The sequence below is a fragment of the Thermobia domestica genome, chromosome 8 (assembly GCF_964235325.1).
Source record: "Thermobia domestica chromosome 8, izTheDome1.hap1.1, whole genome shotgun sequence".
NCBI classification, from domain to species: domain Eukaryota; kingdom Metazoa; phylum Arthropoda; class Insecta; order Zygentoma; family Lepismatidae; genus Thermobia; species Thermobia domestica.
The window spans coordinates 252574349-252601873 of NC_137461.1; the positions used below are offsets into that span (position 1 = coordinate 252574349).

At 36.5% G+C, this 27525-nt stretch overlaps 1 long non-coding RNA gene across 1 annotated transcript; it reads left to right on the top strand.

Moving 5' to 3' along the window:
- Positions 1-206: 206 nt before the first annotated feature.
- LOC145692001 (uncharacterized) lies at positions 207-26788 on the top strand. The gene is made up of 4 exons (XR_014132604.1): positions 207-711; positions 10638-10684; positions 15248-15413; positions 26666-26788. It is a non-coding gene; the product is annotated as an uncharacterized LOC145692001 (long non-coding RNA).
- Positions 26789-27525: the final 737 nt, after the last annotated feature.

Below are 27525 nucleotides of genomic sequence, written 5' to 3' on the forward strand. Positions count from 1 at the left end.
TGTAAATGTTGTTACTGACCTAGGTATACGTTAAGATATTTTTTCAGAGGATAATAATGTATATTCGAGAACTAAAAAACAGGATATACAATGTAACTTCAATTTACACATGTATCTACAGTAAACATCCGCCAGCGATAATTTTTGGTCATTATAAAAGTAGGATGCTATATTTAGAGGTCACCTTTTCTCACTCATATCTTGCATCTAGTTGTTACTGAAAGCCAGCAAAAAAACTATTTTTTATGTGGTATTTCCTGCCATCGGAACAATGTTTTATTATTAGATTAAGAAACATCTGTATGTTTGACCGATGGCATTCGAAGGTCGAGATAACATCAAGGAACGATGTGCCGACACTTTTCAATACAGAACAAAATTTCACTGAAAAATTCAAAGTTTTTTTTTTAAATGCAGGCTATATCTACAATTATTATAGGAAAATAATTTTCATGATTATAAGTTTACTTCCTATCGTTAAAAAAAATCAAGGTTACAGTAAAGTAAACATTTTTTTGTATACAATCGAAATGGTATATATGTGCATTCTGCACCTATAGCAGTCTCACTGATCTTGGGACTAGGATAACAAAATCATAGATTTGTCATATACGATTGGAATTTTGAAGTTCCCAGAACTAGTTTCTCGAATTAGAAACATGAAGCTGCTCACATTCACATTGCTTGTCGCATGTGTCTTGCTAGTTGTAGGTAAGTAAGTTTGTTTTCTAACTTGGCAATATAAAATACTTACTGAAGCATTAATTTTACATAATTCTAGAACATGGTATAAAGGCGTTATCTGATTATCTTGTCTTTTTTTAGGCCATTGTCGGAGAGTTAGTTTTATATATATTTTTTTTTTTGAAAATAGTTTTAATTGTCTCAATTTTGTAATTTCTACTTCAAATTCATGTAAATATCCTTTACTTTGCGACAATTAAATTTTATTATACCTGATTTTAATCTACATTATAAAATTGAAAGTGACTATGTTTGTGACTCTTAATCTCTTGAACCGCCCAATCGATCTCGATCAAATTTTTGATGTAGAAGCAGTTTTGGCCTGGGAATATTTTTAGCGATTCACTTTGACGGTGGAACTTAAGGGGAGAGGAGGAGGGGGACATAGAAAAAAATAAATAAACTTAACTCTTGAACTACAAAACCGATCTCGATCAAATTTTCAACATAGAGGAGGTTCGGTCCTGGAAAGTATTTTATATTTTTACTTTGACGGTAGAACCTAGGAGTGGGGAGAGATTTATATATAAAACCAAATAAAACTTAACTCTTGAACCACCCAATTGATCTCGATCAAATTTTCAGCATAGATGAGATTCAGGCCTGGGGTGGTACGAGTATTTATCTATTCACTTTGACGATAGAGCTTAGGAAAGGGGAAGGAAGTAGTTAAAAATAAATAAAACTTAATAACTCTTGAACCAAACTATCAATCTCGATCAAATTTTTAAGATAGATGAGGTTCGGACCTGAGATGATTTTTATCATTTTACTTTGACGGTAGAATTTAGGGAAGGGGGATATAAAGGGGAGATATATAAAAATAAATAGAACTTAATAACTCTTGAATAACCGGACCGATCTCGATCAAATTTTCAACCTAGATGAAGTTTAAATCTGAGATTATTTTTATGATATCAATTTGATGGTGTAACTTAAAGCCGGGGGAGAGAAAGAGACATTCAAAAATGACAGAAAATGATCGATGTTAGTGTCGAAACTATACTTTTGTGGCGCTGAGATGAAGAGTGACATTTCCGATGCTGTTTTAATCCAAATTCAGCCTCGCAGCTTGGGACAGGGTTAGGGGAATATATATATATATATATATATATATATATATATATATATATATATATATATATATATATATATATATATATATATATATATATATATATATATATATATTATAGTAAGAAGTGATTGACTAACAGAACATATTACTATTTTTTCTTAATTTAACCCAGTGAAGCGGTTAATTGATGCTAGTAGTTAAAAATAATAATAAAAATAATAATCGACTCAGCTAATTCTCTCCATTCTTCTCCACAGCTACATTTCGAAAGCTTTCAATTGTTTTTCATCGTTCTTGCGTAATGATGTCCATGTTTCTGACCCATACAATGCAATACTCCACACGAAGCATTTTTTTAAATGAATCTTTTTCTCAACTCTTTACTCAAGGTCCCACAAAATAGTATTTTCTTTCCTCCTAACTTAAAAGCTTCTTTCGCTATTCCTACTCTTGCTTTTATTTCACACTTGCACTTCATATCATCACTAATAATACTACCTAGGTATCGTAAACTTGTTATCTGTTCTATTTTCTCTCCTCCTATTTCTATATTTGACACCGATCCCTTCATTCCAATCACCATGGCGATCACAAAATCTTCAGAAGCTGTAGCAAACGAATAAGTAATTCGGAATGGAGTGAGAGATCAATTCATTTTTGCCAATTGGTCTATGTACCAGTTATGGTGTGGCTCACGTGTTACGACTTTTGTCCTGATGATCGGGTCTGGGACTCGCTTCCCAGACCTGCGATCCAGACAGATCCAGTGGTCCGGAAGCACCAAAAATATCAACTGTGCAGAATTGCTACAGAATTTTGTAGTTAGTTCATGATATCCACTACTCGAAGTCGAATACTCGGTTTGACATTTCTTATTCAAGAAACATGTCTTGACTATTTCAAATATAATTTCTTGTTTATTCGTTTTCCGACACTGAAAGGTAATGTAATGGTTTTGAACACAGACAATACAAAAATATTTAACAGAACACTGTTTTGGCTCAGCAGTATTTATACAAGTGGCGACCGGTGGATTGTGCTTTCAGGTGTTGCAGTACGAACGATCGGAAATAGAAGATATAAACTGGGCTCATTGACTGGGCATAACTTTAGATACAAATACTGTTGACATGTGAAATTGAATAAAATTATATTTTTAAAAAATAAAAAATAATAATGCAGAACATGTTATTCGATTAGTCACCTTATTTAATTAGTATATCTATTCTCGTCTCTTTGATTAGGGCGAACATGCCTAATACATGCTGGTCTGAACTCTGGTATTCTTATTGTCAGGCCTTTTTCGATGGAAAGCATAACCAAATTGATATAACCTTTTTTGGGACATTCAATTCCTTGAAAGTGTCAATTCTTTTCGATGTAGAAAAATGCCTTTCTCCTTTTGCTAATGTCATAGGTTCAGTTAATATTAACTTCAGAAACTTTGTAGATTCACTAAATAAATTTTCTAGATTATTGCGAACAATTCATTCTAGCAAACCCAATCCCTGACAGCGATCCAAATTCCTCTGCAGCGTAGACTGAAGACAGTTCATGGTAGAGATTAGTGTTATAAAAATGTAAATTGAACACGCTTTATTCACAGTTTATCTAGGAAAATTTAAAATTAACTGTGGAAATATATCGTGGAAACAGCATTGCTGCCATAAGATTTCCTGTGAATTTAAACCGGATTTTTTTTCGACCACTCTCCTATATTGCCCTTTGCTTGTTTTGTCTCAGCTTTAATTGCAAACTTTTGCTCAGTGGAGAGCTGGGCTAATTGCTTTTCTTTCTTTTTCTTTTATTTGTAAGTTACAGGCTTTCCAATACTAATGAAAAAATATATAGGAAATCACGACGAAAAAAATATAGGAGGTTTGGTGAAGCTGTGAAAAAGGAACATTTCAGTTATTTATTGAAACATTTTGAAGGAACATTTGTGAATTTGGAACATTTTGAAAGAACAAGCAGCAAAGCAACTCATATTACAATATTTCTACGTATTGGAAAGAACATTTCAATTATCCCCCCCCCAAAAAAAAACACATGGAAATTACACCAATTGTTATATGAACATAAGCTCCCCGGGCAAAAAATTAGTCACCCCCCTTTGATACTTACGTTAATACCGTGTAGCGCCGCCCCTGGCCTGGATAACCGCCTGGATGAGGTCGGGAAGGGGGTCCACAAGGGTATGCAAGGCCGTCACATCCAGTTGAACCCACTCACGAAGGATAATATCACGCAATTCCACCAAACGTCGATGTTGATGTCGACGTTTCACTCGCTGTTCCAACTGGTCCAACAAATGCTTAATTGTTTTGAGGTCCGGCGATTTTGCGGGCCATTCGAGGTGTGGGAGGGTACCTGAATGTTCCTCAAACCAGTCACATATGGATCCAGCTCTGTGAACCTTGCTGTTGTCGTCTTGAAAAATAGGGGTGTATATAGCAAAGTCATCTCGAAGAAAGTGACTGAAGGGCAACACCTGCTCGTCCAGGATGTTAAAATAAACGTGCTGGTTCATGTTCGTGGACACCTCAATGAAAGGGCCCACCCCATAGTACGAAAAACACTCCAGAACATGACAGACCCACCCCCGGCCTGCACCTGACCTTCCACACACTGCAAGTGAAATGCTTCATGTGACCATCGGTGGACACGATGCCGGGCGTCATTCGAATACAGGCAAAATCGTAATTCGTCAGACCATACGACACGGCGCCAGTCTACTACTGTACATGTTTGATGATTATTGGCCCACTGTAGACGAGCAACTTTATGTGCATGTGTGAGCAGTGGCCTTTTGCAAGGTACCCGACTCCATATGTTCATTGCATGCAGTTCCTGTCGCAATGTTCTCTCGCTGATAGGCTGGACTGGGCCTGCATTCACGGACTGCAGTAATTCCTGGCGGGTTTGGAAGCGATTTCGATTCACAAGCCTGGAAAGCCGTCTTCGGGCCCGATCTGTGAGGATCTTTTTTCCGACCACAGTTCTGGCGTCATGTTTCATGGCCACGTGTGTTACACCACTGCTTGTAGACACGTTGAACAGTCCGCAGCGAAACACCAACAAATCGGGCAACTTCCATCACTGTGTGGCCATGGGCACGGCCAAACACGATTGCCCCTTTTTGCCACTCCGTCACGTCCGCGCTCTTCCCCATCTTGTCGCACACACACCGCTTCGATCGGTTCTGTGTCACTCCACAGTAATGCCCTCTGATCGCCTTGAGGCAGTGTAGGAACGTTTGGCCATGTGATTGGACAAATACGCATCTATACCTGTTTGCCGACACAGCCTTGCTCTCGCGCGGGGGTGACTAACACTAGCCTGCGAATTTTAACTTTTGGATCATTGCATGAAGTATAATATGTCACGCTTCATATTTCGGGTGTACCGGATTCAGAACAAAAATCGGTTTAGTCATTGCACATCAGGTTTTCTTGCAAATTGCATATTAACATTGCCAAAATCAATGTATCTAATGGTTATTGCTATTCATAACACTGCTACGAATACTGGTACACTTACTAATATAAACAATATTAATATCTTATATTTGTATTTCTAGTGGTATATGCGACCGTACATCAACTCGTAAACAAACAAGACAAGAAAACGGGAAAAAGAAGAAATGTTTACGGATTAGCATTCACTATAAAACAGTAAGACTCTTAATGCAAGCAAATGTAAACTACAAAGTGTTTTTGAATTTGTGTTCTCATCTGCGCCATTTTAAAGGAGGAAATAATGCACCCATAGGTCATGACATACCGCACAAAAAATCCACACTGGTGGATTTTACGCCTCTTCCCTGAGAAACTGCGTCTTGTTGCGGCCCGCTTGTGACTAGTGGCAGAATATTCTCTCTGCAACAACCAGTAGTAGTCTGCAGGCATGTTGCAATTCCACTTTCCTTGATAACGACGTTCGAGTTCCTTAATGTCCTGATGAAATTTCTCTCCTTGTTCCTCACTCACGACTCCAAGATTGTTTGGAAAATAGTCCAAATGGGAAAACAGCATACTCATGTTACAACCCAATTCTTTGAAACACAGTAGCATTCTTTCCACCATGTCTTTATAGTCTGGATCCTTTCAAACAGCATAGAAAGTTGAACAAAGTTTCCAAGAAAGTTTTTCGCTACATCTCGGAAAGCTTGCCATGCTGAACGCTCGTTCTGGTTCATGACATTTTCAAACTTTATGTCACCAAAAAGATTCCTAATATCTGGCCCATCGAAGATGCCCTCTTTTATTTTTGCATTACTGATGCCAGTAAATTTTTTTGACACAGATATTTGAAGCACTCACCTTCAGCATCTAGAGCCTTTACAATTTGTTTCATTGAGCCAAACTTAATGTGAAGGGGAGGTAACAGTATATCATGCGCATTAACAAGACTTGCGCGTTGTAAGTTTTTTTCGAACCAACATTCCACTGCCTATCTGGCCATTCCTTTTGAGTCCAGTAGACTGCCCTTGCCCGACTGTCCCACTCACACAGAAAGCATAGAAATTTGGTATAGCCTGACTGTTGACCCAACAGAAGACCGATCGCCTTAAAATCCCCACATATTTGCATTGATGTTCGTGGTACTTTATCTTGTTCAACATCAAATCAAGTTTTTTGTAGCTTTCCCTCATGACAACATAATAAGCAACTGGAATGGATGCTAGCTTGTTTCCGTTGTGTAGGAGTACATACTTCAAACTCCGCTTGGAAGCACCGATGGAAAGTCTCCATTTGGATCGATCATAGTCAGGCGATCGTAATTTTAGTATTAACTCCGGAATGTTTTGCAAAATACTATATTATCTTCTGCAGAAAAGAAAGCAACAAATTCTTGTTCACGATGCCTGAACCAATAGTACGTCCTCTCAGGTATCAACAGGTTTCTCTTCTTTAGTCGTGATCCCAGTAGTTCGGCAGATTCCTTTGTGAGACCAAGATCACGAACTAAATCATTTAAACCACTCTGTTTGGAAATTATAGGCTCTGTTGATTCTTGTGGTCCGAATCGTCATTGTTGTCACTAGGAGATTCGGAAGAGGCTTCGTTTAATTGGTCTGGTGGCTGTGGTACAGGTATGTCAGGACCATGGGATACTGGTAAACTGACGGATGGAATTGTAGTTGGGTAAACAATTTTAGCAATGTTCATACTGTTGAAACCTAGAACGAAAGTAGCAATTGGTGCTGTGGTCAGTAGGCTCACGCCACACAGTGAGGACAATGCTCGTCTTTCACTTTTCATCTATTACCACAGTTGTTCCATGCATGTTCGACAAACCTTATGTGGTGCCCATGACTTGTCCTGATCTTCCAATACCAAAATACGCAAGATAAGCCTTTCGCACAAAGGAAGTTATATTGCGCCGTTGTTTCATAGACACAAATGTCCCGCATATATAACAGAATATATCTGAATTATTCATACTTCGGCGCTGCATTCCGAAAAGTCTGCGAACAAGCACTTCACTTTCGTCACTAAATACTAAGTACACACCACGATATGAGGGGCTTCAAAGCACTGAGCACAATTAGGTAGTTTACAACGAAACTATGAATGATTCGCAGGAAAAGCAATATAGGAAATAAAACAATGCCACTAGGCATCACTATCGTACCGTACAGCTAAGCGGACACTATCAGCTGTTGTTTAGCTACCGTTACAACATTTCACGCCATGAGAGTAATAGCATTTCAGCCAATCAGGATGTTTATTCCTCCTGGCTTGAGACGCATATGAATGAATAGGTAAAACGATTATCTCGATTTTGTCACAAAATGTGATGTGATCAGACAAAACTAACCTTACTTTTAGGCTTAGGTGACAATCACCACATCACAGAAATATAGTGCACTTATGCAATGAAATATAGTGCACTTATGCTTACATTCTACTCTAAATATAACTCTACTCTAAATATAACTAAATGGGTAATTATCTCGTCGCAAAATTTTATACGAGATTCTCAGTGTTTTCGTACGTAGCTCATCAGTATTGAGCAACGATCATAAGGAAAGTGTAAAAGGAATCTGAATCAGAAAATCAGTGTTTTTAAGATACGCGTCCGAGATGTAAATAATTTCATCACTTGCAAGATCCTATCATTTCTATATGTTAATTCCTTTTTTCCAAATAATATACGCAAGTTGTAAAAATCAATACAAAATTCATAAAAAGTCACAAAACACATGATACAAAGAGTTGGTTTGTTCAGTATCTAAATACACAATTGCACGCAGAACTTAATGCATCTAAGGAAATATATCCAACAGTAAAAGTATCAGTTACACTTCCATTTTCTTCAGTGCATGAATATGCTTATTTGCCATCTTCCGATTCTCTTTGTTCTGCTCGTCTTGAATTTTCTGTAGCTCATTCATCTTCAAGGATGCGGTCTGGATCATTCCCTGAGCAACATTAATGTCAGCTATGTCCTTTTTTGATAGCATAGAAGATAATCTTGTCTGAGCATCTATCAACAGTCTAGTAGCTACTTCCATTTCCTTCTGTACTGTTTCGTCCATTTCAGTTCATTTCCTCAGAGACGATTCACTCTTTGAAACCTTCTTTGATATAGCTTCTTGCTTCGCATTTCTTAACGCGCCTTCTTCTCTGGAAATCTTTGCCATTGCGGCCTCTTTGGATCTGCATTTTTCTAAGTAATCTTTATACTTTCTCCAGGCATTCTGCATAGCATCTATTAACGCTATTATGTTATTTTCACAAGTGCTTTAGCAATGCCACAAAAATATAGGAGGTTTCGTTAAAATATAGGAAATATAGGAGTTTATAGGAAGAGACGCAAATACATAGGAAAAACAGAAGCATTGGAAAGCCTGAAGTTATTTACAGAAGTCATGACATAGAATTCATTCAGAATTTGTAGGTTATTTACAGAATTAGAGCATACACAATGTTAGTAAATCTAATAATTAAAAACCAAAACAGCTGATACAAAAGAGGTATATGAATTGCGAATGTCACATATGCACCAACACACACATGCGTAAAAGAAAAAAACTACATTCCAAATCATCCGTCTTAGTTGTAAGCAATGCAGAATGAACAGAATATACTTCCACATGAGGCGAAACCATGCTTATTAATGTCAATACGTTCTGGAAAGCAAACTTTGAAACCCGCCAAATGTAGGATCAGCATGTAGGACCTATACCTAACAGAAGCTAAAAGTCGAAGAACGTCAAAACAAATAGCATTGCCAGAAATATACCCAGAAATGTTTGCTGGGAGGGGCCCAAAGTATTTGAGAGGTCCAATGCGTCTATGTAATATCGAACCTGTCTCAATCTGCACCCGAAAAGAAAATAAGTAATTCTTAATTTCTGTCACCTACATTTTTTAGAAAACAAATGATAGAACGATTATTTTTATAAGAAAAGAAAAGCATATGATGAGGCGTAAAATAAAATATTTAGCCTATATCACTCATTTCTCTGAAATCAAGTATAGTTCGTTAAGAAAGTATACAAATGTTAGTCGAGTTTCGAAATTTTTGGGAGACCGAATCCGGTGGACGCTCTCCCCTCGTGGCTTAGCCCCTGAGCATTGCTGACTAGTCTCAAATTCAGTGTGGCGTTTCCCACCATACAGTTTTATGTGGAAACTGCTCTCTTCACTACTGCTAATTATATTTTTTCTTGTAATACTTTGGTCGTTGTGCAACGCTGTAACACCTCCATTAGCCGCCACTGATTTATACAAGTTCTTGGTTCAGTCTTTATACGAATTTTACTGGCTGGTTTGATTTATTTTTGGCAATCCTTCATAAGAAAAACATTTACTGTAAGTCTTACTTGTTTATACTTTGAGAAGAGAGCGAGAGAGAGAGAGAGAGAGAAAGCACAGAATTGTGTTTGATACAATAGCTTCCCACATACTCTCCATGTATATGAAGTGGCCCGAAGTTCATCACCCGTTCCATCTCTAATATGTACTGATTCTTTCGAACTGTTACACACTTTCCACGACCACTACCACATACACGTAGCTATTCCTCTTGTAACAATGACTTTTTAAAATCTGGAAATGACGGTCTTTGATGCGACCATCCTCGTGCAATCTCTGTGGCCCTTTGGTCTACGCCAAACCCAGCATCACCTGTGACACGATTCCCATTACTTAGATGATTCCTTCAAGACATCATCCAACAGACTATTCACATTGCACGACTATATTGTACGGAGAACTGCTTCTACCTTATCAAACTATGGAAATATCTTATAGGTGTCACCTTTTCACTTAGTGTAGCAATCTTTTCCTGATAACGACGTACACAGAACTTCCAAGATTCATAGAGTAGTAGCAGAACGTCCACTTTACTGATGGACGCAATACGTCACTGTTGCAATCTACTGGTAAATTTCTAACAATACGAACTACGACAAGAAAAGTTAGGTCCCAATAGCTGTTTATTACCTGGCAACTATAAAATAGTGTAGAATTCGAAAGAGCATGATATGTGTGTTCATTTGTCCTTCTTTAAAAACAATTGCTCAGTTTACTTGATCGATCTCAATGGAATCATCAGGAATGTCTATCTCAGAATAATTCTAGATTTTCTCAGAGCAATACCTAGACTTTATCTCTCAAAACTGGTGAAAAAATAAAGATGGAATAAGAAATACGAAAAACTTACTATTATATGCGAAATTTTATTTTTATTACAAGTTTTTCCTACTGAAGAAACAATTGCCATTACAATTAGTCTAAACATAAGATAGTTAAATAACTAGGATTTTCAGCCAATAATAATCTTATTTTAATTTTCTTTACAGCAAATGCTTCACCAATGGAGGATTCCCGACATGAACTACTGTCACGAGTAAGTAAACTTCTATTATACTTATAGTTATCAAAACAATGGAAGTCTCCTCGGGAAAATGCAACTTCTCTGATTGTTATGGCGTGAGACCACTTTTTAGGACAGAGACCTATAAATCATGAATAATTTCCAGAAAATACTGTACAATCCTTCATGTAGTGCATCAGTCAGTTCCGGCAAAGAAACTGGACGAGCTCTAGAATTTATAACATTAAAAGGTTGATCTATGATTCGTACCTGAGAACAAATTCGAGTTCGATTCTCAACTTGGTCAGAATTAGGCAGTTCGGAGTTATGTTGGGTTCTTAGGGAAAATCATTATTTACTCAAATGACTGAAACAATGAATGGTGAACTCTTTTAAATAGTTTTATTTAGCTAAATGACAACACACATACGAAGTCACCGACTTATCTGGGGAGGTCCGATTCGAGTCACGGCACCGTTACATATGCCTCGTTCTACCATATGCCACCAATTCATATTGAACAAAATGTTGTTTGTCTGTATATTTATCCTTTTGCACTCCAGCTCAGAGACAAAAATAGAGTTCAAACACGTTTAAAACCTCAAGGAACATGTTATCATGCTGTGGCATTTCCTTCTTGATTTTTACATAGTCGAATAGTTGGATATTCGCACTGGTTGTCCACAGATTTTCTCAATAATTCTCATATATGTAGGCTATTTCGATATTGCTAGATTTTAAGAGCATTGATAATCTCCGGTATTTCCATTGTATAGAATACGCAACACATACAATTAATTTATAACCATTTCACCTTTATATCAGTTCTATCGTCATCTGAGTATGACAAATTGTGCTACATTCACTCACAAAACGGTTTATTTGTTTGGGAACTTCAATTGGGGCTATCAGAGCACAAGAGAGTCAAGTCCAATTTCCAAAAAAGAGACATAAAGGTTATATAGTAGGCTTAAGTTCATGGAAAAGAAGAACACTGTTTTATTTCACACCACAAAAGTCATTTTCAATATCTGAACATTAATGTTTTGCACTCTGAAAGGAGTTTCAGATATAGATTTTAAGCTGTGAAATGAGTTCCAGATAGAGTTCTTTAGCTGTGAAAGGGGCTTCAGATAGTGATCTTAAGCTGTGAAAGGAGTTTCAGATAGAGATCTGACGCTATGAAAGGGGCATCAGATAGAGATTTTAAACTATGAAAGGTGATTCAGATAGAGATCTTAAGCTGTGAAAGGAATTTCAGTTAGAGCTATGAAAGGGGCTTCAGATAGAAATATTAAGCTATGAAAGGGGCTTCAGATTGAGATCTTAAGCTGTGAAAGAAGCTTCAGAGAAAGATCTTACGCTGTGAAAGGAGCTTCAGATAGAGATCTTAAGGTATGAAAGGAGCTTCAGATAGAGATCTTAAGTTGTGAAAGAAGCTTCAGATAAATACCTTAAACTGTGAAAGGGGCTTCAGATAGAGATCTTAAGGTATGAAAGGAGCTTCAGATAGAGATCTTAAGTTGTGAAAGAAGCTTCAGATAAATACCTTAAACTGTGAAAGGGGCTTCAGATAGAGATCTTAAGGTATGAAAGGAGCTTCAGATAGAGATCTTAAGTTGTGAAAGAAGCTTCAGATAAAGATCTTACGCTGTCAAAGGGGATTCAGATAGAGATCTTAAGGTATGAAAGGAGCTTCAGATAGAGATCTTAAGCTGTGAAAGAAGCTTCAGATAAATACCTTAAACTGTGAAAGGGGCTACAGATAGAGATCTTAAGCTGTGAAAGGAAATTTAGATAGAAATTTAAAAAAAAAGGGGGGGGGGAATATGTCCAGAATAACCAAAAGTGGGCTTATAATGTTTTCTTTTTCTTATTTTCTTTCCCTCTTTTTGGGATTCTCTTTTAATAATTTAAAACCCTGCCACTTCTTTCCTTAGTAGCTGTTCTGTATCCATCAGCATTTTTGTGGTCTTTTTGTCCTCTTGCTCTTGTTCCCCTTTTAGTGCACTCTAAAGGTCCTGCAGTTCCTATTGAAATTCTTTATATTTCCCTCAAATAAATTTCCTTTTTATAAGGTCTGTTGCCCTAAAAAATAACTGTCTTCTTTATGTATGGTTCGATTTGGTTTAATTTTCAGTTTATTGTCCCTTTTAGCAGCGAGGCTATATGAGACGTGAGCTTACACCTTAACGTGGGATCCGAACTGCATGAAATCCCGACGGGAATTGAACCCTGGTCTTCTAGACCAAACGCACGTATTCTAACCACCTAGCCACGAGGAAGCTATTCTTTTTATTTGGGTCTTCGGAAACAATTCACATGTCACTTCGGACAGTAATTTCATAGAATAATATTTCAGGCTATTATCGTTTTGGCTCTTTGAGAATTTCTACTACTTCCGGTTTCAGTAAAAGGTGAGAGTCTTGGTTGCTTCTGTTTATGGAATGCTGAACACATATCGAAAAGACCGTATCTTGAAATTATTTATATTCTTTCTTGGTGGCGATCAGTACTGAAACCGGAAATGGAATATATCAGACATTTCCTATCACAATAGCACGATTACGTCCGAGATTAAACAATTATTTGGGGATTGAATTCACATCAACAGATAGTTTCCTGCCTCTATGACTCGTTTCTGCTTTTTTGGTTATTAATTGAACCCGGACATTGTAGTATTTTGAATCTCCTCCGGTTTCAGTACAGTGATAACGGTGTAGATGGAATCTATTGTTGGCTTACTGAATCAACTTTCGAAAAGGTAGATTCTTTCTAGCTTCATAATTGTGTTTTTACCCTATGACAATCAACATTGATACCGGAACTATCTAGTTGCAACAATGAGACGAAAGACATTCTATCTCTGGGACAGATAACGGAGATAAAAACATTTTCTGTTCTTGTTGGACGCTGAATAAATATCAAAATACCGTTTCTCGGTAACTTTTACCGCTGAAGCTCTAAAAGCTTCTGACAGGCGGACGCACATGGCCTCCCAGTAGGATTTCTCGTATTTATGCATAAAACAACTAATTGAAGTATGAAAAGTTACCGAGGCAGAGGTTACGGGGCAGAGGTTACGTAATTCTTTCCTTTTGCTTTCCAGAAATGAGGGACAGAACTTTTGTTTTTTTTCAGTACTGGGGTTACTTGGAAAGTTTTTCTTTTTCATACTATCCCTTGTTATTTATTGCAATTAATTTTTCTTCTTCTTGTGATGTTTCTAGAACTTAATCCATGTTTAAGGGCGCCGATCCTGGGGGGCCGGGGGGCCCAAATCTCATGTGGGCCCCCCCTATTGTATTTATGAATATGCAATATTTGGCATAATTTGAATGCAATTTGTCTTAAAATCCTTCTTCTGCATCTGAATTCCCCCCCCCCAATTTACAGAGAAATCGGCGCCCTTGTCCATGTTACCTTTTCCTGCAGTCACAACAAAATTTTACTGATACTGAAGTCTCCCAGGAGCCAAAATGTGCTGTTTCCAAGTAGCCCCAAAAGCGAGTTTCTTGTCTATGTTTCTATGCCTATGTTTCTCTCATAGTAATGTGTTCCTAGGGTGCTTTAAATAAAAAGGAGAGACTTTTTTGCACAACGTTTTAGTTAAACATAAGAAATTATTGAACCAATCTAAACTAACTACAGTGGTAAGCTTGTCTTCCTTAAGGCCTACAGAACCAGCAAAAAAAAAAAAGTTTTTGCAATATCCTTTTATAAACGGTAGTTTTTCAAACAATGCAGGGGAAATTTTGGCAAGTACCACTAAGACACTAAAACATACCCTACATAATTTTATGAAATTTATAGTCAGTAATTGCCTTACATTGGTTTAGAAAATTACCTGATACCATTTTTACAAGTGTACATTTACGTTAACTCTTTGCAAAAATATATGGTACTGTTATAATAATAATAATGTAACACAATACGATGAGGAAAAAAATTCACATATTGAAAAATTTTTGCTGCAAAGTCATATCGAAAAAGAACTTGTTCCTTGCGGTTCTAGATAGGTTCAGGCAAAACTTCAATAATGTCATGGTTGTCTATCCCCTGATCAGTATTATCATTTTTAGTAGAAAAACGGAAGAAAATAAAAAAAATGGCCATAAATTATCCCAGAAAGGAAGTGGAAGTGTAAAAATAATTTGTCTCATTAGGAAATTTCTGAAAGCAATGATATTTAGCACATCCAGGTCAAAATCACTTTTCATTGCGGAAACACAGGGACAATTTACAGAAAATTCAAAAAATACCAAAAAAGTATCAATTGCGGTGACAATTTTTAGACCTCTCTATAAACAAGAGACAGCATGATTCATATTGTTTCTTTCAGATGTCTACTTTTCATTGGTCCGGAAGAAAACGACATATCTGTCATAGTTCTCTCATTATTAAACCATATAACACCATATAACACCAAGTAACCCCAGTTTACGGTAATTCTTTACTTTTGTTTTTACAAACAAGGGACCCAATTCGTTGCCTTAAAAAACATATTATGCTCTTAATGTATAAGTTATGTTAAATGACTTTTTTCGAAAAATTCTTATAACATGTTTAAAAAAATGAACCTATTTGTCTTCGCAGGTAAAACACGACGCGAGTTGCAAGTGTAACTTTGAATGTCCTTGCAAAGAAGCAGAGGGCGCATGTGTATGCCTTACGAATGAAGATAATCAGAAGGGCAAAAAGAAGAAATAAAAAGTACCAGAGAAAATGGTGGGAGCAGTACCACAACTAGTAGCACAACAATGTAAGGAATATTCAATTTTATCTATGTTTCCTCTAATGTATAAATCTATACCAACTGATTCACTGGCATGAAATCAGTGACGTGGAAAGTTAAAATCTGGCATGCTTATAGCTTTCAGAAAGAATCCAACAGGAATTTTGTTAAAAGTATATCTTTTTACATTTTCAGGAGAAGTGAAGGGAGACGGAGTGGGAAAAATTCCTCATGTTATTTACACCTAAATGGGCATTTTCTTTTCTTTTCTTTTCATTCTTTTTTTCGACATTAAATCTCACGTTTTAGGCAATTGAATTGGAATAAAAACTTGAAATTTGGTGTTTGTACGTTTTTGATAGCATTATCTACGTAAATCGACAAAAATAAAAATTTCCAACTTTAGTGGGGTGTTGTGACGAACTGAAAAATCCTCACCATGTAAAAAAGCCTCCTACACATCATAATTACTAGCCACTTCCAATAGCACTACAATGATGAAATGTGGTGCATTTATAACCTCCCGGAACTAACACATAGAAAAAGTGCCAAAAGTGAAATTTTTAGTTTTCTGTGGGGTCTACGGAGGGGAAGAGTAAATGGGCGGTTTTTGGACAGGTATTCCCATATTTAACCCACAAAAACCCAAACATTGTTCAAGTAAATTTGAAAAACTTGAAATTTGGTATGCTTATTGGTTTTTGATAGCGTTATCTAAATAAATCAACAAAAGTGAAAAATTCCAACTTTATTGGGGTTGTATCAGAAACCGAAAATTTCAACCAAAAATCCCGTTTAACTTTCACTTGGCATTAAGCTAGGGACCTGCCCAATCAAAAATCACGTCAAACTTTATCTTAACTCTTTGTAGAGGACTGTTCCTATAGAGGAAACTTGTATTTTTAAAAAAGCCAGATTAATACCTCAAAGGTGGTGTAGAAATTCGACAGTTATATAAAAAATGGAACTTTCTCTTGGAAGTGTATAAGGGATCTGGCCTGACAGAAAGTCCAAATTCCTGTTTTCAAAACTAAAAATTGCAAATAATCAGTAGTCAAAATTTTAACATTGTACAATAAATTGATATTTTGTGGATGACAAAACAAAGACTTCTGTAAATATAAAATGCAAGAGCACAAGCAGAGTATTAAGAAATAAAGGCTGAAAGACGAGATGCGAGACTGTAAGCAGAGCAAAGGCGAAGGTCTAGGGGCGAAGTTCTCAGCCGGCCAAACGCTAATCTCTAAGATTTAAAACTACATGGACTGACTTTCTGACACAAAATCAAGGGTACTTTCGGTTGACATGGAAAGTTGAAATTCGGCATGCTTATAGTTTTAGGAGAGGAATCAACAGAACAATTGTTAAAAATATATTTTTTTACATTTACAGAAGGGAAAAAGGGAAGATGATAAAATTCACATATTATTTAGGTGAGTGTTTTCTGGACATTAAATCTAATGTATTACGTAATTGGAATTGGAATAAAAACTTGTACGGTAGGTTTTTGATATCGTTACGTAAGTAAATCATGAAAAATAAAAATTCCCAACTTAGTGGGGCTTTATGAGGAACTGAAAAAATATCTTCATGTTATTTGAATGATGCTTAGAAATAGTTATTATTTGTAATTTTGTTACAATTTATTTTATTTAGTAACTGTAATTATTAGACACTCCAGGTAGGACTAATGATGGAATTTTGCACGTTTGTAGTCTCCCGTAATGATTCCACTATTATATCCTTCCAGTTCCTCCTTTACTTTTTGTAAAGAGGAACCTGTAAAGTCGCTAAAACTGATAAGCAACTTTCTTCCTCCTCTGTTTATGACCTTATGGCCTCGCTAACGCCTTTGGTGCGAGCGGTCCCAAGTTTGATTCTCGGTACACTGTCGAAAAAGTGTAAAAGCTTTTTCAGGCTAGCCATCCTGAGTGAGGTTTTCCTGGGTTTTCTTCATTCACATGAGCCAAATACCGGGATGGTACCTCATATAGTGGTCCCAGGTCGCATCCTTCCTTTCCCATTTCTTTTTTGTTTTCCTATTCCTCGGGCACGTAATCGCCGAGGGGGAACTCATCCCTCATACATAACCATAGATGCCGAAAACCCGGAGATCTAATTCGTAATCCTAATTGTCTTTCTTTGGTGATTGTTGGTCGTACAGCTGTAACCAACTAGAGGTCGTGGTCCATGTTCGGGCAGCTATTTATTTGTAATCGATTGAGTTCGTGGTCCATTTATTTGTAACCGGCGTGGTTCTGTTCGCTGTCCTTGGCTCGTGGTATTACCAATAAGTATATTCCTGATACCTTAACTTACCTGGACAGGACGACGAAGACCTCTCCAAAGAAGATTACAAACTGTTTCCCAAAAAGCTCGTCGGTCTCAATAATGAGATGAGCATTAGGCGCCGAGAGGTTCGGGTGTCTCGTCTCGAAAACCTCACGGACGATCAGACGGTCATCCAGACCATAACACACACAAACATCACTCATACACACAACGAAAACACACTGGATTAATTGACACTATACTTATTTATTGGAACACTATTTTGAAAAAAATAACGAAGAGAAATGAATACAACACTGGACACTAATAAATTTTGCCGCTGAAATTACGTTTTGCCCTATTCGGGAAATATAGCCCTTTCTATGTATATATGATTATATTTCAGGTATCACTATAAATACTTTGCTCACACCATGAACACACTTGGGGGATTCGCACTGGGGAAAAGTTGTCTGGATCGTCCCACGATGAACCCAGTTGTTACGCTGAACAGTCCTGCAGCGTAAAAGTAAATCTTGAGTAAATAAACGAAAAGAAGGTCTTCACAGTCGAATTCTGATATTGGAGGGCGCGAATATAACTTTTGAAACGCACAAGGTCTGAGGACCTAGGATTTCACTGATTGGGGCTAGCCGTAAGTAATCGTCCTTCATCGGCTAAATAGCTTGTGCCCCTTAACACAACTTATGTTTGAAGTTCAACGCGAGATACGTGGTTGCATCTTCCAGACCTGGAGTCAAACTCCTCGAGCGTCCAAGCTCAAGCTACGGGTTGCAATGGTCAACAGAAAAGTGTTGGCAGTTCATTTCAAAAATTACTCAGTTAACTCACCTGTATGCACATACAAACAGAATATAGAAAACAATTTCTGTTAATTTTAGTCAACTGCCCATAATGCACTAGACACGGCGATAACACTGGCGTGAGAAAGTACAGATAACGGGCTACGAAACAACACAGTTGGTGCCACTTTGGTTACTGAAACATCTGGTCAGCCCGTATTTCTCCAATCTATTATAATGTTTCCATAAGCGATTAAGGAAAGCACTTAATTCAGTTCCCAATAACTATAGAATATATACTGTGCATATAATAAGTCAGGGAGAAACACTGAAATGGTTAGTCACTAACTGAAATGTTCTCAGCGAAAGCAACGTTTTAAATATATATATGAAAAAACGATGAAAGACTTCTTTGTCCAATTGTGTGGGAAAGAAGCAATTCCCACCAAAGAAAGAACTTATATGCGTTGCAGAATAAAGTATAAATCGAAAATAATAATCACTGGCTTCACGAAATATACAGAGTGTCCACAAAAAATCCTTCTATAACCTGGTAGCGGTTATATATGGCGTCTGAAACGTGGAACGACCTGTCAAGTGCACACGTAGACAGGTTGAGAACCCTTGGCCGTATGACGAAGTATGAATAAAATCAAGTTTTTCACCAAAAATTTAAAATTAGTTAGTTGGCAACACTGTGATATGGTGTGAGACTTACGTACATAAACGATGAATGGTTTTTCACCTGAAAATTTAAAATAAGTTAGTTGGCAACACTGTGATATGGTGTGAGACTTACGTGCATAAACGATGAATGGTTTTTCACCTGAAAAAAGGGCTATTTAAAATAGTTAAATAACTTGTTCACTCACTACAACATGATGAAGTTCCTGCATGAGCAATGTCCAATCCAAGTGTTCCATGAAGTAATAAGATCCTCTTGAACAATTGGTGCAATTGGGTTTCCTTATCTTCCGTTTCTTCACATGTTGAAACCATGCTGTCTTCCTGTGTGAGTATCCTCCATTCCTCCATGGTTCTCCAACGAGGAGTTGATAAGGGGTGAAGGGGATTTTTTTTTTTTTAACAATGGTGTGAGAGACGAGGTATGGTTATAACACCTGTATGATATTTTTTTTTTTTTTAAGTTCGCAGAAAGCGTTTATAGGGCTATTAAAATTCTTACTTTTTTTTTTTTTTTTTTTTTTTTTTTTTTTACAAATACTTTTCGTAAAATGTTTAAGTGTTCCGTTTCGATCACTTTATTTGATATAATATGAAGTAAATACGTTATAGGGCTATTTAAATGCTCTTTTTTTTTTAACACTAATAAATTCTTTTCGCAAAATGTTTAAGTGTTCCGTTTCGATCACTTTATTTTGTGTAATATGAAATAAATACACACACGATAACTATTTATGAAAACATCGACTTGAAGAATTATCAAATATCTCAATAAAAATTAGTAAATATACTGATATCTGTATTTAAAATATCAAAATGTGAATGAATAAGCAAATAGCAAAACATGTTAAAGGTACTAAAATATTAAAATTATTGTTAAAGTTTCGATATCACTCTAATATATTTGAAAAATATGAAAATAATTGAAAAGTAAAATGAATGGAAATGTAAACACATGATAAACTGGCAATATATAAACAAAATAAGATTTTCACCTGTATGTCCTTTTTTTTTTTTTTTTTTTTTTTTTTTTTTAACTGTGCCTCGTGTTGTTTGGCAGAAAAGAACGAAAAATCGTTTTTCAAAATAAAAAAAATAAACTTGTGTCAAAATTGACGTTTATAGTAATTCCAAGAAATAAGCATGATTCTGCATATCAAAGAAAAGATCGTGATTTCGTTGACATGTATGAAGAAAATTCGGCACGCCATAAGATCAAATGCCATCTGCTCGTCGAGACTTTAGTTCGATAATGCTCAATACAACAAATGATTTCATTCTGAAACAAAGTTATTATTAGCTTAAGCCTAGAATAATGGTTGTTGTACACTTCCAAAAACGTAAACATTGTAGGGTTACCAGAACATATGGGTATTATCTGCAAGAGAACTTATTAATAAAGCGTTGAAAACTATAAAGTGTTGATCCAAGTTTTTCAAAGGTCTGAATCAAGGAAGTTGACTCACTAGTCCAAACATTCCTGAAAATTAATGATCATTATGCCATGAATTGACCAAAACCATAGGTGGGAAAAATGTGTAATACTACACGTACTTACACACACAATATGCCATCGACACCTGCGAGGCAAAAAAACTAGAAACGTGGAAAGGCCTGCAACCACAAAATGTTTCTATACATAACTGAAATATCAACACTAATATTCAGTAAAATACACGTATGTTCCCTGGAACATAACGTACATCATCCACCTGGAAAAAGATGTGTAAACACACAAAATACAAATGCTCTCCTAGCATCGTAAAGATATGTCTCTATAAGACAAAATACATGAGACCTGTGAAAAGAAAAACATGGGATACAAACAAAAATATAGTCAACGACATTACAACTTTCTGGTCGATCTGAAACATCAAGATTAAATTCCCTACAAAATGGTTATGTAATTTCACAACAGTTAAACTTTCTTAGGCATCTTGGCTACAAAATATTCAAAATGTTCTTATTGACACATTAAAATTCAAAGTCATCGAGCATACGAAATAATTGACAAAGTAATTTTCATAAAACGTTATGGCTTCATGCTGTTGGAAAGAAAGAAAATAAGTTTAATTTTCGGGATCTATATCGAATTCGAATAGTTTCTAGGACATACTAGAACTAAAATACAATTTTCTCAAAATTAACATGAAAAATAAACATTACAACTCATTAGCATACAAGTACACAATATAGTTACGATTCATAAACGTTAAAATATTCGCTGAAATGTTACTAGACAATAACATACACTAAAAAAAAATCTAACCTAAGAATACACATGGTTAGTTACGGGTTACTATAAAAGAAGAAGGGAAATGAAAACTATATTTTGCGATTGATGGCGAAAATACAGTTAGCTATGGAATATCCAATGGATTAGCCACATCCATTTTTGCAACAGATCTGCAATTCCAGGAAAAATTGCCTCCCTGAAAAAAAATATTTATATTTATCCCCCGTAAATGAGGTTCAATAAAATTGCAGTAAACACTTCAAAATGAAAACGAAAATCTAAGATTAACACTGAAAAGAAATTTAACGTTGATTATAAATGTAAAGTTTCATATTCTACGCATGAGATTACATACTCAGTTTCATTTACAAATACAGAAATATATACGTAACTAACAACTAAAAATTTTCTTATCCTGGGCATCTTGATATTTTTTTTTTTTTCTGAAAAGAAAATCAAACATTAATTGTGAGTCATACGTATGATAACATGTTTAAGGATTTGGAAAGTGGGAAGGGATTCTAAAAAGAATTTTTTTTTTTTTTTTTTTAAATTGAAAACAATAAAAATATATATATTATAACGCCAAAATATCTTCCCACTAGCTAGGAATACGGAACTGCGCCACTAGTTCAAATTGCTTTTGGATAAATGCAATCTCCCTACGTATATGATTACATACTAAATTTTAATTATAAACATACAGCTATATACATATATATTAGTAACAACTAAAATTTTTCTGATTCTGCGCATCTGGATACATTATTCTCTTTTTTCTAAAAGAAAATCAAACATTAATTGTGAATAACATGTAATAACCTATTTAAGAATTTCGAAAGTGGGAAGGGATCCTAAAAAGGGATTTAAAATTTAAAACATTTAATAAAAATATGTTATAAGGCCAAAATATCTTCCCACTGGCTGAGGTACGGATATCTCGCCAAGATATCAAACCGTTTTTGGATAAGTACGGTCCCTCTACGTATTGGATACGTTAATTATTTACTAAAAAATCTAAATTCAAACATCTGAAATGAAAACAAGAAAAAATTAATGACATTAAACTAATAGTAAGTCAATGATAAGGTTTGCAACACTCATACACAGCTGACTGAGGTGTGAACTGCTACACGGAGCAAAGACAGAAAAATAAAAGAATGAATCAGCTGTATACCGTCCGTTATTCGTCGACATTAACAGGTGATCGAAAATGCAGCGATTATCTTATCAAAATAAAGAAAAACGTGTTATCTGCTCATTGCCGAACAGTTAAAAGCTGGAAGCAAAAAATGAGTTTAAAAGAAATGCGTAGTTCTTCTTTTCGTGTCCAGGTGTTTTATCAAAAACTAAAAGCAAAAAGGAAGAAAAATGAATGAATGTCTACCGCTTAGAAATGCGTCGCTCTCCTGAAAGAAAATTCGTATCAGCATACAAAGTTTTGGTTGCCCCTCTTTTTTTTTCTTTTCCTATGATTACTGTTTCTGCTTTGATAATTACGGTTTGTTCGTCTATTTCTACGATGGTTACCTCTATGTACAAATCTATGCTTAATGTCACACAAATTGCGGTTCCTGTCTAGTATGTGATAACTCAGGTTACGTGGCCGTGATTTACGACTTCTTTTGTATTTGTTATTCTTTCGTATGCGCTCTTGGTTCTGATTCCCTTTAAATTTTGTATTGTTTAACAACTGGTCTTCGTATCTTTGCCTACTGCTATAACTGTAACCTCGTTTGCGCTTTTTTACTCTGTGGTTAGTGGTAGTTATTCTTGTACGCTTACGACCTCTGTCGTCTACAATCATATGTTCGTGGATTTCACTACTTCTACTACAAGCGACGTCACTAGATTCTGAATAGATAAAATCATTATCAGATGTGTTACGAGGTTGGTTTAGACTACCTGTCTCTGGTTGGAGTTCAGATGCCTGCGTTTCCTTTTCATTAGGAATATCAGTCTCTAGCTCAGGTTCCAATTCCAATGTTTTTTTTACGCTAGGAATATCAGTCACTAACTGAGGTTCAAATTCCGGTGTTTCGTATCCAGTAGGAACATCTGACTGTAACTGGGGTTCACATTCCGATGTTTTGTTTTCAGCATTTTCCGTTTTCTGACTATTTTCACGAAACACGTCCCGTAAAGCGTCTATCTTTTGACCTAATCCACTCTTTGACTCAACGAGATTCTCTTTCAAGCGAGCACAATTCTCTTTAAACTCAACACAGCTCTCTTTAAAATCAACTTTACTTTCCTTTATGTATCTCTCAATTTTTTCATTATTTTGATCTAGCTTTCCTTCTAACCTATCTAAATGCTTTTGAAAAACTGAAGCTATCTTAGTAAACAAATCTGCTTCGTTGTATGCCATCTTGAACAAGATAAAGCTTAAAACATACAATTAAAATAAAATATGCTATCACAAAACATATTATTAAAATCACCTGAAAGAGAAGTTTTTTTTTTCAGATTACTGGTTCCTGAGCTGAAAGAGAAATGATATATTAAAATATTAATCTTAAATGTATATTCGAGCACCAACGGTCTCGATTCGGGTCGGTAGTTCGGGCGTCATTTATTTGTAACCACCAGGAGTTCGTGGTCCATGTTCGGGCGGCATTTATTTGTAACCGACCGTAGGTCGGTCACTGTTCGGGCGAACATTTATTATGTAACCAACTAGAGGTCGTGGTCCATGTTCGGGCAGCTATTTATTTGTAATCGATTGAGTTCGTGGTCCATTTATTTGTAACCGGCGTGGTTCTGTTCGCTGTCCTTGGCTCGTGGTATTACCAATAAGTATATTCCTGATACCTTAACTTACCTGGACAGGACGACGAAGACCTCTCCAAAGAAGATTACAAACTGTTTCCCAAAAAGCTCGTCGGTCTCAATAATGAGATGAGCATTAGGCGCCGAGAGGTTCGGGTGTCTCGTCTCGAAAACCTCACGGACGATCAGACGGTCATCCAGACCATAACACACACAAACATCACTCATACACACAACGAAAACACACTGGATTAATTGACACTATACTTATTTATTGGAACACTATTTTGAAAAAAATAACGAAGAGAAATGAATACAACACTGGACACTAATAAATTTTGCCGCTGAAATTACGTTTTGCCCTATTCGGGAAATATAGCCCTTTCTATGTATATATGATTATATTTCAGGTATCACTATAAATACTTTGCTCACACCATGAACACACTTGGGGGATTCGCACTGGGGAAAAGTTGTCTGGATCGTCCCACGATGAACCCAGTTGTTACGCTGAACAGTCCTGCAGCGTAAAAGTAAATCTTGAGTAAATAAACGAAAAGAAGGTCTTCACAGTCGAATTCTGATATTGGAGGGCGCGAATATAACTTTTGAAACGCACAAGGTCTGAGGACCTAGGATTTCACTGATTGGGGCTAGCCGTAAGTAATCGTCCTTCATCGGCTAAATAGCTTGTGCCCCTTAACACAACTTATGTTTGAAGTTCAACGCGAGATACGTGGTTGCATCTTCCAGACCTGGAGTCAAACTCCTCGAGCGTCCAAGCTCAAGCTACGGGTTGCAATGGTCAACAGAAAAGTGTTGGCAGTTCATTTCAAAAATTACTCAGTTAACTCACCTGTATGCACATACAAACAGAATATAGAAAACAATTTCTGTTAATTTTAGTCAACTGCCCATAATGCACTAGACACGGCGATAACACTGGCGTGAGAAAGTACAGATAACGGGCTACGAAACAACACAGTTGGTGCCACTTTGGTTACTGAAACATCTGGTCAGCCCGTATTTCTCCAATCTATTATAATGTTTCCATAAGCGATTAAGGAAAGCACTTAATTCAGTTCCCAATAACTATAGAATATATACTGTGCATATAATAAGTCAGGGAGAAACACTGAAATGGTTAGTCACTAACTGAAATGTTCTCAGCGAAAGCAACGTTTTAAATATATATATGAAAAAACGATGAAAGACTTCTTTGTCCAATTGTGTGGGAAAGAAGCAATTCCCACCAAAGAAAGAACTTATATGCGTTGCAGAATAAAGTATAAATCGAAAATAATAATCACTGGCTTCACGAAATATACAGAGTGTCCACAAAAAATCCTTCTATAACCTGGTAGCGGTTATACAGCGATAGTACTCGTCGCTGAATATACTGTTTCCTAAACCGCCTCTCCATCAGGGGCGTCATTTGGGAGTCCACGGAGGGGCAATTGCCTCCCCTGAGTTTGACATTCTTATACATATTAACCCATAAGATAATATCAATGAAAAATCTGAAAAAGATTGACATCTAGGATTTTGCTCTTCCTCTCTTCCCCGCTGCAAAATCTGAAGTAATGCTGCAGCTCTCCACTCACAACAGGTGTTGTACCGTTGCTGCTGGTATGATGACCTATCGTGGGAGTGATCCGTCATGTTTTTCCCAGGCTAGGTGAAACTATCGAAAAAAATCGTTATAATGCTGAACTCCACGAAATGTATCAGAAGCTTATTCAACAATGTTCGAGAGACATAACGCTCTCACATTGCAGGGAAATGCACTCTCGTGTTGTCGCGCAGCGGACTGTCTGTATGAGTCACCCTTCATCACCGATCATATTCTCAAATTACAATGGCTACCATGTTTCTGCCATCTCGATGACCTCTTGGGAGGGAAGACCATTCCTGATGATCGGATGAAACAGTTTGCGGTTGAGAAATTCTTCGCATCTGTGATTCCAGATTACGCCAACTTTTCTGACGGAGTGCCGTCGTTGGCTAAGCGACGGCGAAAGTGCGTGATTGGAGTCGGGGATTATTTTGATTAATCAAGTTTTGCAGTTTTCAATTGTTTAGCCTTGGGAAGTGATGCACTTGCAATTACATTTCATTCGCACCACCTAAGAAAACTATCTTTAAACATTTTTTTTTCAAAGAAACCGAATTAAGTCATACTCGTATAATAAAATTTTAAATGATAATTGTGTTCCAGATTTTACTACGCAATATAATGTGGATAAGAAGGGTCTGTACTGCACACTATGTGAGATAATCCTGCATGATTTTAAATGCACTCGTCAACTGAATCGATTTTTAGCTCTTTAGCAGCCCAGATTTCAGAGCTTATATAAATAGTAGAACCCATCTTTCAAAATTATGGTACTTTGTAAGACGAAAATCAAACTCACTAATTTATGTGTACAACCAATCCATTAATCGTTTGTAATTACTAAAATATCAACGTTTGTGGTAGTAACATATTAATAGTTTCTCTTTTTCTTTTGCAGACCATCTTAAGCACAGAAACTTGTGGTACTTTGCTTCGGGACCATATATAAACTAGAGCTACCCACTTAACACAGAATTTTACATACTTTAAGCGTTGTTGTTAAAGCTGTTATTTAGTTGATAATGGAATAATACTGTTTCAATAAAACTATAAAACAAATATGTAAAGAAATGGTTTCTTTTTTCATTCTTTTACAATTCAAATCTCTAAACATATTTAAATTCATCAACATTAACTGTTTCTTGAATTATAAGTTCAGGAAAGAAATGAAATGAAATCTTTAAGTTTTACGTCCCACGGTTTGCCGATTAGACTAAAGGAGACGGTAATGATGAGAAATGAACGAAATGGTGGAATGAAGAAAGTGGGAGAGAAGAAACGGGAGAATCCACGAGCACGGTGTTTGTCCACCACAAAGTCCATACGGCGCGAGCTGGGATCGAACCAGGGACCCCAAGCATCGGAGGTGAACACTCTACCACAGAGCCACCGCGCCCCCCATGTTCAGGAAAGAACAGCGAAGATATGCGACCAACCTGCCGTGCTGTTTCATATATCGTGTTCCACTTGAAGGCGAAGAAGAGTCAGTCTTATGAAGAGCTCCCTCGTGGCTAAGCGGTTACCGTACGCGCTGTTGGCGTAGAAGAACCGAGTTGGATTCACAAGGGAAGCTTGGATTCTCCGTTAATCTTTAAGCCCACTCTCATATGCTGAAAGGAACGGTAAATTCAAAATCAATTAAAAATAGTCTTATGGAACAAAGTTGACAGGATCAGATTATAACGTCTGTATTCACCTTGAGATTAGTAATCATTCATTATTATGTAGCAGATTGATTAAATGCTAACTGATAATATT